The sequence below is a fragment of the Acomys minous genome (genome assembly GCF_964271855.1).
Source record: "Acomys minous genome assembly, chromosome: 17".
NCBI classification, from domain to species: Eukaryota; Metazoa; Chordata; class Mammalia; order Rodentia; family Muridae; genus Acomys; species Acomys minous.
Genome location: NC_140500.1, coordinates 71,075,371 through 71,087,071, shown reverse-complemented (window position 1 = coordinate 71,087,071; position 11,701 = coordinate 71,075,371). Strand labels below are relative to the sequence as shown.

The 11,701-nt window shown below is 45.9% G+C and overlaps 1 long non-coding RNA gene across 2 annotated transcripts; it reads right to left on the bottom strand.

The window, feature by feature from the left end:
• Positions 1 to 3,462: 3,462 nt before the first annotated feature.
• Positions 3,463 to 11,341, bottom strand: LOC311588381. 2 transcript variants are annotated; one of them, XR_014776183.1, is made up of 3 exons: positions 11,221 to 11,341; positions 5,349 to 5,495; positions 3,463 to 4,212 (listed from the first exon to the last, which is right to left on the bottom strand). It is a non-coding gene; the product is annotated as an uncharacterized lncRNA (long non-coding RNA). The 2 variants fall into 2 exon arrangements; XR_014776184.1 differs by lacking the exon at positions 5,349 to 5,495.
• Between the last annotated feature and the right edge of the window lie 360 nt (positions 11,342 to 11,701).

Here is an 11,701-nt window from a genome sequence, read left to right as displayed (position 1 = left end):
GGGGAGGATGATCTTGAACTAATTCTCCTGCCTCCACCTCTCATGTGCTGAGACCATGGGCCTATAGCGCTTTTAGGCGAGTGTGAGGTAGGAGCAGTGGGAAGTGCCCAGTGCGGGGAAATAGAGGACACCCGTTCTCTGGATCTCTCCAATTCGTTCCTGTAGGCCTTGCAAAGAGGAAAAACACAGGCGAGCGAATCTGGGTTACCGCATGAATAAGAAAGTGTTTGTTAGGAGACGCAAACTGCTTGTCTCCGCAGGGCACACTGTGCTTCTGGGCCCAGGGCAAGATACTTTATCTGTCCAGTGGCGCCTGAGACCTAAGCTGGGTGGCAAAATCACAAAAAGATGCAGTAGCCAGAGCCAAGCAAGCTGGCTGAACAGAACTGGGCTGCTGCCTCCCGCCCTGACTTTCCCTTTCTTCCCTTTCTTCTGAGTCTTCCAGTTGCATTTTTTTTTAAGCAGTGACACAAGGGAAGAATCTGAGGTTTCTAGAGCGAGGTGAAGTGTTGGGGAGATCCCAGAAGCCTCACCCCTCTCCCCGGTAGCTGTAACTCATGCCTTTGGTTTCTTTTCTTCTGCCAGACCGATCCAGACACACACTAACCGTGCCAACAGGACCTTTTGCTCCCGGTCTGCCAGTCGCCCAGGCTCCCCAGCTCTGCCTCGCTTTGCTTAAAGTGGATTAGCACATATTGCTGTAGGCAGCAGAGCCCTGCACTTGGCCTTGCTGGGCCTTACTTGACTTCAAGCACTTTCCACTTGAGGGATAAGATCCCCCTAGGGAAATCCACCGGGGCTTATACATATATGACTTTAAATTGGATTTTAAAAATAGCTGCCACCTGTTTGATGGGTCATGCTTCATGTTCTTGTCCCTGATTGATGCTGGGTCCATCTGGGGAGCAGGGGCTGCCGAGCCTGCAGGACTCCAGATGCCTGGGGACTTTCCCAGGAGCCCTGGCAGTTGTTGCCATGAAACCCTCAGCTCCCTGGCACCGAGGTCTGAGTCTCACCCAGAAAAACTAACCACACCATTCAAACCACCTCCCCCAAAGTGCACCTCAGTCGTGGGCCTGCCTCGTCTCAGAGCAAGCTTGAAAGAAAAGAAACCGAATGGAGGGCTGTTCTCGGCTTTTTTGTTTTTGTTTTTGTTTTGTTTTTTGGGTTTTTTTCCCCAAAGTTTTTTTTTTAAACCAGCATATATCAGTTTACTTAGTAAGGGGCTTCATCATGACATTTTCATATGTGAATAAAGTGTGTTTTGGTCATACGTGCCCCTCATTTCCCTGTCTTGGTCCCTTCACACGCCCCTGATCTCTTTCCCAACTAGTCTCCTACTTTCATGGTTTTTGTGGTGTGTGTGTGTGTGTGTGTGTGTGTGTGTGTGTGTCCCAGTGAATTTTACTAGGGTTGCTTACAGGAACATGGGGTAGCGGTTATTTTAAGGAACACTGGCAACTTACCAGTTGCTCCACTACTGAAAAACACTCTCTCCCTCACAGAGTAGCTGTTAACTGCCTGTAAGTCCTCAGGCGCTGCTCCGTGAGGGAACGCTGCTGCCGAAAGGCCCACGTTTGTGTTTGTCTTGTGAGTTTGTGTTTGTTCAGAGTTCAAAAGTGCAGTAGCCATGTCACACCCCAAAGACGGTGTGTAAAACAATCTGCTCCTTCCTCCGACTCGTCAGCTCTTTCCACCATGTCCTCTGCAGCGTTTCTGGAGCCAAAGAGGGAATGGTAAATGATTGATTAACTATCAGAATGAGCTAATGGTGACGAAGCTATTATATATATATATATATATATATATATATATATATATATATATATATATGCAGGTGTATTGGGGAGAGATGGTGAGTGCTAGGGGTGGGGGGTGGGGAGTGAAGGAAAGAGAGCAGGGAGGTGGAAAAAGCAGGCAAAAGGGGCACAGAACCAAAATGTCTGGCTTATATAGTGAGGGTAGAGGGCAGGGCATGCCAGCCAAGGCCTCCAACCGGACCTAACAGTACGGCTTTATGGCTGAGCAGCCAGTGGCCACCGATTCTCAGCATGTTCACCAGTTATTAGTCTCTGCACTAACCGCTGCCCACTGCAAAGGGAAGCTTAGCTGAGCTAATTTATGGGCTCAAGCGTCATTGCTTAGAAGACAGTTTGACAGGCGTGTATTATACATCATGCCCACTTAACAAACAGTGGCGCCTCCCCTATATGGCCTCTGAGGCCATGGGCTTGTGACCAGGTTTACAATACCAGACATGAGTCTTTTCCTGTTGAGCAGGCCTCAAATCCAGTCAGAAAGCAACCCCGCGACAGACTCGCCGCTGTCTCACCAGAGGGCTTACTTTGCCTGGCGCCTCAGTAGCTTAGTTCCCAGGGTCCACAGATGAGTAAGACTGTTGGTGCCTTTTCCCCTCAGCAGCCTACATAGCGCCTTCCAGCATGAGGAGGGCTAGCCAGCAAAGAAGAAACTTCTAGATCAGTACCAGCTCGATTCCAGTACGTCCTGCAGCCAGGAAGTGTTGTACTTTCAGCATAAAAGTCATACTGTCTAGTTCTGATGGGACTATTACACGCTTTGTGGCTAAATATTTTCGCTCTTTGTATAAACTTCAGGTGATACATACGGGGCCATCTGCCTGGGACTCTCCCCCTCCCCCCTTCTGAATTTTGTGGTCAATAGAAATGGAAATGCTTACATATAGTGGTGAGGCTATTGTATACTTGTCAGAAGCCATAAAATATTCAGAGGGGACCCGAATGTAAACCATGGGGCTTGGATGTCAGTGGTGTGTCACTGTAGGCTCGTCACTTGTAAAGAATGGGGTTGCTAGTGCAGAGGCCGTCTGCTTGTTGGGAAGGGGAACATATGGGAACCATGTACTTTTCTGCTTAGTACTGCTACGACCATAAGGTTGTTCTTTAAAATACCCCATTTAAATAAAACACAAAACATTTGAAAATGAAATAAAGAAAAAAATAAAGACTAAAACAAAACAAGAAGACAAACAAATACTTAACAATGCCAGCCCCACCCCCACCCCCCTGCAAAATAACACAATACGTAACTAATCCTGGTAGTGCAGCCTATGACCCCAGCTAATGGGAGGCTGAGGTATGAAAGTCTCCAGTTCAAGTCCTGTTTGAGCTACAAAGATAAGGCTGAGAACCCTGTTGAAACCTTACCTCAATAAACAAACAAATAAATAGATGGAGGTCTAGGGTTAAAGACTGGTGATAGAGCACTTCCCTAGCAAGTACAGTAAATAAGTAGATAGATAGATAGATAGATAGATAGATAGATAGATAGATGATGGAGAATTAGGGGTAAAGCCCGGTGATAGAGCACTTTCCTAGCATGTGCAATCCCCAATAAAGGAAAAGTAGGGAGATGTGGGGGAAATGTAGTTGGTGTTTGATGTACAATATATGCTTGTATAAAAATGTCCTTGTATGAGGCTGCTTGTGGTGACACATACCTTTAATCTCAGCACTCGGGAGGCAGAGGCAAGTGGATTGCTGTAAGTTCGAGGCCAGACTGGTTTACAAAGCGAGTCTAGGACAGGCAAGGCTACACAGAGAGACCCTGTCTCAACAAAACAAAACAAAAAAAGTCCTTGTATAATACAGTACCATGTACTATGAATATACACAATAGAAAACAAAACAACAAATAATTAAAAAAACACAACCATGTCAGGATTTGAGTCCTGTCTTCACACTCACAAGTGACTTTGCCTTTCTGTGCCTTTTAGTTTTATCTTCAGCGAATTTGGGATACTGATGGCACCGACCTCATTAAGGGTGTTGTGAGCTGGTGATCAGATGAATTAATGCTATACAGTGTTCGGTGGGTGTGTGTTTACCCTTACTGATGTCTCGAGCCTCTCCAGGCTCAGCTGCTTGTAGCTGCCCTGTGTGTCTCTAGCGCAGACCTTGTTTATACTACAATCCTTCTTTGTTCATCTTTATGGCTTAGTTATTGCCTCCACCATCGGACCAGGAACTGCCTAGGCTTTACAACCTAACCCTTTCCTGCCTCTCAAACACTCAAGAAAACATTTGTGACTACACTAATAAATAAAATATCCAAAAGAAGGCATGCTCAAAAGCAGACAGGATCTAGAAAACAGACTCTGCGGCTCCCAGACGGTTTCTTCCTTCGTGTGTTTGCTCAGTCGATGAACTTGGCCTTTTCGTTTTCTTGGTCTGACTGTTAAACAAAGAGAGAGACTGAAGGTGAGTTTGGAGTCGCAGGGTCATGAGGGTAAAGCTTTATCATCACATCGTTTGCAAGCGGCCTCCGTCCCTATCAAGTTTTTCAAATTTTAATTAAATATTAAAGGTATGCTGAAGAGGGCCGTGAGATGGCTCCAAGGGTGAAGGTGCTTGCAGCCAAGCCTGACAGCCTCAGTCTTATCTGTGTGTCCCCTGGGACACACAAAGTGGGAAGAGAGAACTTGGCCCTGCAAACTGTCCTCTGACCTTCACAGTACAATGTGGTATGGACCACTAGCAACACAAGCAACACCAAAACTCCATATAGTAAACCAAGTTTTTCCATGTTACCTTTCTTTTGCTCCACTACCAAACTCGTCTGTTTCCACAGAATAAAACATAAGACCTACCTGCCAAAAAGCATGCAAGGCCTTTCCCTAAGCCATCTGACCCTTATGGCCACCTGCAGAAACCTGTACAAACACTTGTCACGGGAAACATTTTTCCAGCGCAGTACCCTGAGTGTCAGCCACGGAGGGGGCTTGGAATCCCTGCTCTTCCTCAGTCTAGCAAGTTGGCTTAGTGGGTAGAGGTACTTGCCACCAGGCCTGACAATCTGCATTATATTCCCATGCATGATAAAAGGAGAGAACCAATTTTTTTTTATTTTTATTTTTTAAAGATTTATTTAGTATACAGTGTTATCTGCTTATAGGCCAGAAGAGGGCATCCGGTTACATTATAGATGGTTGTGACCCACCATGTGGTTGCTGGGAATTGAACTCAGGACCTTTGGAAGAGCAGACGGTGCTCCTAACCACTGAGCCATCTCTCCAGCCCCAAGAACCAATTCTTGCAAGTTGCCCTTTCACCTTTGTTTACCATAGACATGAGTGTACACACAAACACATATAGATATAGACACAGAAAACAAATAAATGCAAAAAAAAAAAACCCCCAACAACCCAAAAAATCAAAACCCAACCCAAACCATCAGGCCTTGCACCCACTGTCCTATCTTCTCCAACAAACTCCTAACACCAAGGTTCTCAGACATGTCTGGCCCATTTCAGACCCTGCAACTTTGATTTGGGCCTGGACCTCCATACCCCGCTTTCTACTCCCACTGACACGTGACAGACAGGGCCTTCTGCATACTCTGTCCAACGAATACTGTGTTTTAGGGCAAAATGGCAAGAAGGGTCATGTAGCGGGGAAACAAAAGAATAGTGTTCTCATTCTCTGTTTCAGATTAGGCGTTCCTTCCTGCTCCTTCCCCTAAGAATAGTGAAAAGAAAAAAAAAAAGTCAGCACAATTTCTTTATCTTGTCAAGCAAGGAACAGAAGTCGAGGGAACAGGGAAGCCACAAAACAAACTAATACATTCTTTTAATGGCTCAAATAGCCTAGGAAAGATAAACAAGCAACTGGCCGGGAGACAAAAGGTCATTGGCTCAGAAGGGAAGCAGGCCAGGTGCTTCTGAGGCTGAGCAGGCCAAAGCCTGGGCTCGGGTGAATAGTGAAAGGGGAGACTTATGGAAGGAAAGTTGATCAACCAGAGCATCTAGTCAAATCCCTGGGCCCTATCTCTAAAACACGGGTAGATCAACACTACGTATGCAGAAATGTAGGCATAGTCAAAGCACATATGGCATGTATGTGTGATGACACCTACATAGTCCCAGGAGTCAGGAGGCCAAGGCACTCGGACTGTCTCAAGTTTGAGACCAGCCTGGGCTACATAGTTAGTCACCTCGAGGTAAGCCTGGGCTACAGTGTGAGCTCCTGTCTCAGCGTAGTTCCTCTAGAGTGAAACATGGTGCTACAGGCCTGAACTCCAGTCTTTAAGAGGTGGAGGCAGGAGAATCAGGAGTTCAAGATCACACTGACCGTATGAGACAGTGTGTCACAACACCAAAATCCCAAAAAGCTGGACATGGTGGCACAGGAACCAGCCTGCCTCTGCCTCCTGAGGACTGGGGTTGAAGGCGTAATCCATGCAAGTGTTTGAACTGTGGTTTATTTTGTGCTGTTGGGGACTAAATCCAGAGTCAGGGCTTTTTTTTTTCTTCCCATAGTGAATATATATTTGCTAAGGAGATGGTGAAAATAACTTCTGAGGTTGATAGGGGCTCCAAGGCAGGAATCCTAGATTGTTGTTGTTGTTTTGAGTTTTAGAGAGAAGTTTATTATATATTCATAGGGAGCTTAAGAGGAAGAGAGAGAGAGAGAGCCATGCTTGGAGGTCAGTCACATGATGGGAAGAGGAGGTTTAGAAAACGTTAAAAAGTCCAAAGTACTGGAAAAAGCATAGTTAGACCCAGGCCACCCTCCGAAAGGAGGACAGAAAAGCCTGTTTCTCTGGGGTTTTTTCATTTGTTTTGGGTTTTGCTGTTGTTTTGATTTGGTTTTGAGACAGAGACTCGCTGTCTCGTTCTGCCTGGCCTGGGACTCACCATGTAGACCAGGCTGGCCAGGAATTCTCTATGTGTTATTTGATTAGGTGAAGGGATTGGCCTGCCTGTATCCCAAGCGCTGAGGAAACAGGCTTGTGCCACCACACCGGGCTAAGTCTGGGCTTCTTTGACACAGGGTGTCAATACATCCCCCCTGGGTGACCAGGAGCATGCTCTGCACATGAGTCTAGTTTTGGACTTGCAGTGATCATCTTGCCTCTGTCACTTTATAAACTGGGGATGATGGGTACACGCACCATGAAGTGGAGGTGGGGATGTCAGAAGTTCAAGGTCATCCTCCATAACATAGCAAGTCTGAGGGAGCCTAAGCTACACGAGACCCTGTCTCAAAATGTAAATGAACAGATATTATGCTAGGAGGACTTCTCTGTGGGTAAACAGTCATCTTAGCTCAAGATTTACATGTATTGGTGGCTATAGAGAGTTTGAGCGTCTTTTCCTGCCTGTCCTTATTTCTGCACGATCCATCTTTATAAAACATCCCTTTCGCCTTGGGGTTGTGGTTCAAAGATGTTTAGTGGCTCTTATTTCCTTATGCATTGGACGTAAATGTTATTAAGCCTGGCTTCAATGCCCTTAGTAACCTGCCCAGCTCCTGCCTTCATAGGAGTCTGTTCCCCTCACACAGCCAGTCAGTCCCCTCTCAACTGCAAACATCAGGTACCACGTCCTTCCTTGTCTCCAGCTCAGCTTGGGGCTCAGCTCTTTGCAGCCTAAAGCAGATATTCTACATGAAAAGCTCTGTGGGAACCATACATGGCAAGGTGGCCCCTCATCATACATGGCAAGGGTGGCCCCTCATCAATCATTTTCTTTCTGTTAAGCCAAACACCCCAATAGAAGAGACGGTCCTTTGAGGGTAAGAGCCTGGCCATGACGGCTCCTCAGCTCCCCAGCAAATCTAGATGGTAGCCCAGATATGGTGACTACTTCTCTTACATGGTAGGTGAAGGGGGACACCTGACTCTTACCAGGTCCCCTCACTGTGAGGGACCTTGCTGCTAGACTGGGGCCATCTCCTTCTGAGTCTCAAATGGGAACAACCCTCAGTGCCATACCAACCCCAACTCTTAGTCAGGGACAATGAGAGAGTGAATTATTTTTTAAAAGCTTTGGGGAATAACTACTAACACCCCATTGTCTGACTACAGTTTACAACTGACTGTGTATTTTATGAAGAACTAGAAGGATCTTTTTACATTTATTTATGAGTGGTGTGGGTGCATGTGTGTGTGTGTGCACGTGCGCACGCGTGTATGCATGCACATGTGCATCATAGTGCATATTTGGAGCTCAGAGGACATGTTCTCTCCTTCCACCATGTGGGTTTCAGGGATTGACTTCAGATCATGACAACAAGCACCCTTCCTTCCTTGCTGAGCCATTTTGCCAGCCCATAGGATAGAAATATGAAGCCTGTAAACAGAGAAATAATGAGACAGAAATGTTAATTATCTTGATTTGACTATGACACATTATATATACATATATGTGCATTGTGTTATTACATGTTATTCCGTAAATATGAACAGTTATTATGTGTCAACTCAAAAGAAAACTACTAACCACCTTGGTGATGCATGCCTGTGACCACAGAACTTGGGAGGTTGAGACAAAGGATTAAGAATTCAAGGCTAGCCTGGGCTACATGAGACCCTGTCTCAAAAACACTAAGTCAACCAAGAAAAGAAAAGCACACATAGTCTTCCTTAGCATCCTATTAGTAAACACGTAGTCTTCCTTAGCATCCTATTAGTAAACACGTAGTCTTCCTTAGCATCCTATTAGTAAATGCCAGTCAACTGGAGCCAAAAACATTGAAAACATTTTTGTTTTATCTTCCTGAGTTTGTGATAAAGCTTAAGAATAAAGTATTGTCAGACCACCTATTGGGTTTATCACAGTGAGATCCAGCTGGCCTTTCAGTGCTCAACACTCACAAGCACTTTAGGACGAGGATTCCAAGTACCTGCTTTTTAGTAGCAGCAGCAATTTTTGTATATTTGTGTGTTTGTTGGAGACAGTGTCTCACTATGTAGCTATGGTTGTCCTGAAACTTGCTAGGTAAATGAGGATAATCTTGAACTCACAGAGAGTTGCCTGCCTCTGCCTCCTGAGTGCTGAGATTAAAGGGGTGTGCCATCGCACCTGCCAACACCTAAACATAAAAAGACAGCATGGTACTTTTAGGTGTTCCTGGAATTGCGACACTCAGAAAGCACAGACACAGAACAGACATGATAATGTTTTGTTTTGTATTTAAGGAAGTGTGCTTCCCCATAGGGAAAGGGTGTAGGAACCAGCATTCTGCAGAGCATGGTGGCACATGATTGTAATCACAGCCCTCAGGAGATGGACGCAGAAGAATTAACAGTTCAAAGCCAGCCTCGGGTTCACAGCACATTCCTGGCCAGCCTGGGCTACAAGAGTCCCTGTCTTAACCAAACAAAAATATTTGTATTCAATGTTAAGACTTGAACCTAGGGCCTTGGGCATGCTGAGCAACTATTTTACTACTGAGCCAGGCTCCCAGCAAGAATTGGCTTTAAAATTTTTTAGCACACATTTATTTATTCACTTTGTGTGTGTGCAGCTGTGTTATATGTGTGTGGGCACATGGATGTCATGGTGGGAGGCCAGCATGTGGAAGCGTGTTCTCTCCCTCTACATATGGGCCCAGGGATTGAACTCAGGTCTTCATGTCTGGTAAAAAAGTGCCTTTACATGCTGAGTCCATCTTCAAAGTGGAGATTTTCAAAAATACCATTGAGTATTAGGCTAAAGTGCCTATATAACATGACTAGGGTCATCTGACTCATTAAGTGACAGCATCAGTCAGGATCATGGCTAGAAACAGAAGGAACATTCTAGTTTGGTAATTCCAGCAGGATTCAATAATGTAAGAATTCCAGTGTAAGGGCAGGGTACAGCAGTGAGGTCTTCATGGGTGCCAGAGAGGCTGTTGAAGATACTAGAACCTGGAGAACTGCAGTGGTCAGTGTGGCCAAGCTTCAGGCACTGTCCATGTCGGAGAATGCATAGGAACTGGCGCCCAGGTCCTCTTGCCTCTTTCCCACTGCGTCTGGAGAGATTCTCTTTGGCCTCTTTGGATGTTAGATGTTAAGGAGATGTTGAGGTCCATATATGGGCCAGCCTCCTTGGACACAAAACAAAAAATAGAAATAAAGGAGTGGCTTGGAGGCGAGGTCAGCAAACAGAAGCAATGTGTACAGAGGTGTATCCGCAGCTAAACTGCCAAGTTCTTTTTTAAAAATGATATTAGATTATATGAGGTTTATTAAGTGAGAATGGGGAGAGAAGGAAAGGGGGAGGGGTACCCCAGAGAGAGAGAGACAGAGAGAGAGAGACAGAGACAGAGACAGAGACAGAGACACAGAGACAGAGAGAGACAGAAGAAGAGAGAGTCCAAGTTCTCAAAAGCAAAATAATACTAAATAGAAATGAAGGCTACTGTACGAGGCAATGGTCATGTACACTAAATGCAATAGTTTTATTTGTCAATCATTCCACGATGATCCACAGTGCAGAAACCTGGTGTTCTCATAGCCCTGCAGAAAGAGTCTCAGTTCCTGTCCTGGCAGAATCGTTTCCAGAGAAATGATGTGATGGTCACATGTAGCTCTTAGGGCCTGGCTGCTCCTGTTCCTTAAAAAAATGTCACTAGAGGCCCATTATTAAAAACTAAATCATCGGACTGGGTGGTGGTGGTGGTGCATGCCTTTAATCCCAGCACTTTGGAGGCAGAGGCAGGCGGATCTCTGTGAGTTTGAGGCCAGCCTGGTCTACAAAGTGAGTCCAGGACAGCCAAGGCTACACAGAGAAAACCTGTCTTGAAAATCAAAACTAAACCAAACCAAACCAAACCAAACCAAACCAAACCAAACCAACAACAGCAACAACAAAACCACTAAACCATCCTGGACAACCTCAGATTTCCTGTCTCTGATTGCTCTGGGATTTTCATCACACTGTGGCTTAGACATAGTCCAGGCATAGAAAAGCCTAGGGAAAGTTTCCTGAGAGAGATTACCCATTGATTCACAGTATCCCTCAGCATTACATTTTAAGCTCGTTTCCCTTTAAAAAAAAAAAAGTTAGCGTCTACAAATGACTAGGCAAGCAATCTTCCGGTAACTGCAGATCAGAATGAGTCCAGGCCGAGATGGTGGGGACCGGGCATCACGAAAGCTTTCTCTGCAGAGGTTAGTGATCCATGGCCATCCCATGTGTCAAAGACGCCCCTCAGCCTTTAATACAGTGGGAATTAGCCTCTGGCTGTCAGAGCTTCAAGAAAAAAAACAAATCCATTTTAGTACCTATCGCACCTACACATTACAGAACCCAGGGGAGGAGGCTGCCTCATAGCACCAGCTCATAAAACGATGCAATTGGCACTTGGCTGCTCTGCCTTTGGCTGTAATGGCCCTGGCATGAGGCTGTGGGCTTTATGGGAAGGAAACATCTTGAGGGCAGAACCTTCTACCTTGGATGAGGTTCTTACTCACCTTTATTCCTGGTTCCCTGGGGGCAGAGAGTCATAAAAGAGTTTAACAGCAGTGGCCTTTTCCAGACCCAGGAGCTCAGAGGGCAAAGTAATGAGAACGGCAGAAACCCAGTGTTCTCAGAGAGCACACATCGTCATGGAGAAAGAATTCTCAGTTCCTGTCTTGGCAGAACCGTTTCCAGAGAAATGATGTGATGGTCACATGCAGCTCTTAGGGGCTGGGTGCTCCTGTTCCCGAAAGAAATGTCACTAGAGTCTACAAACAGTAGCTTGACTTAGACGGGGCATGGGGGGGGGATGGAGGGTGGGGGTGGGGGGGTGGGGGGCAGCAGGGGGGGGAAGAAAAGAAAAGAAAGATCGACTTGTTTTATGTGTGTGAATATTTTGCCTGAACGTATGGTGTACCACATGTGGATGGGCCTAGTGTCTGCAGCAGCCAGAAGAGGACGTTGGATCCTCCGAAACAGGAGCTACAGATAGCT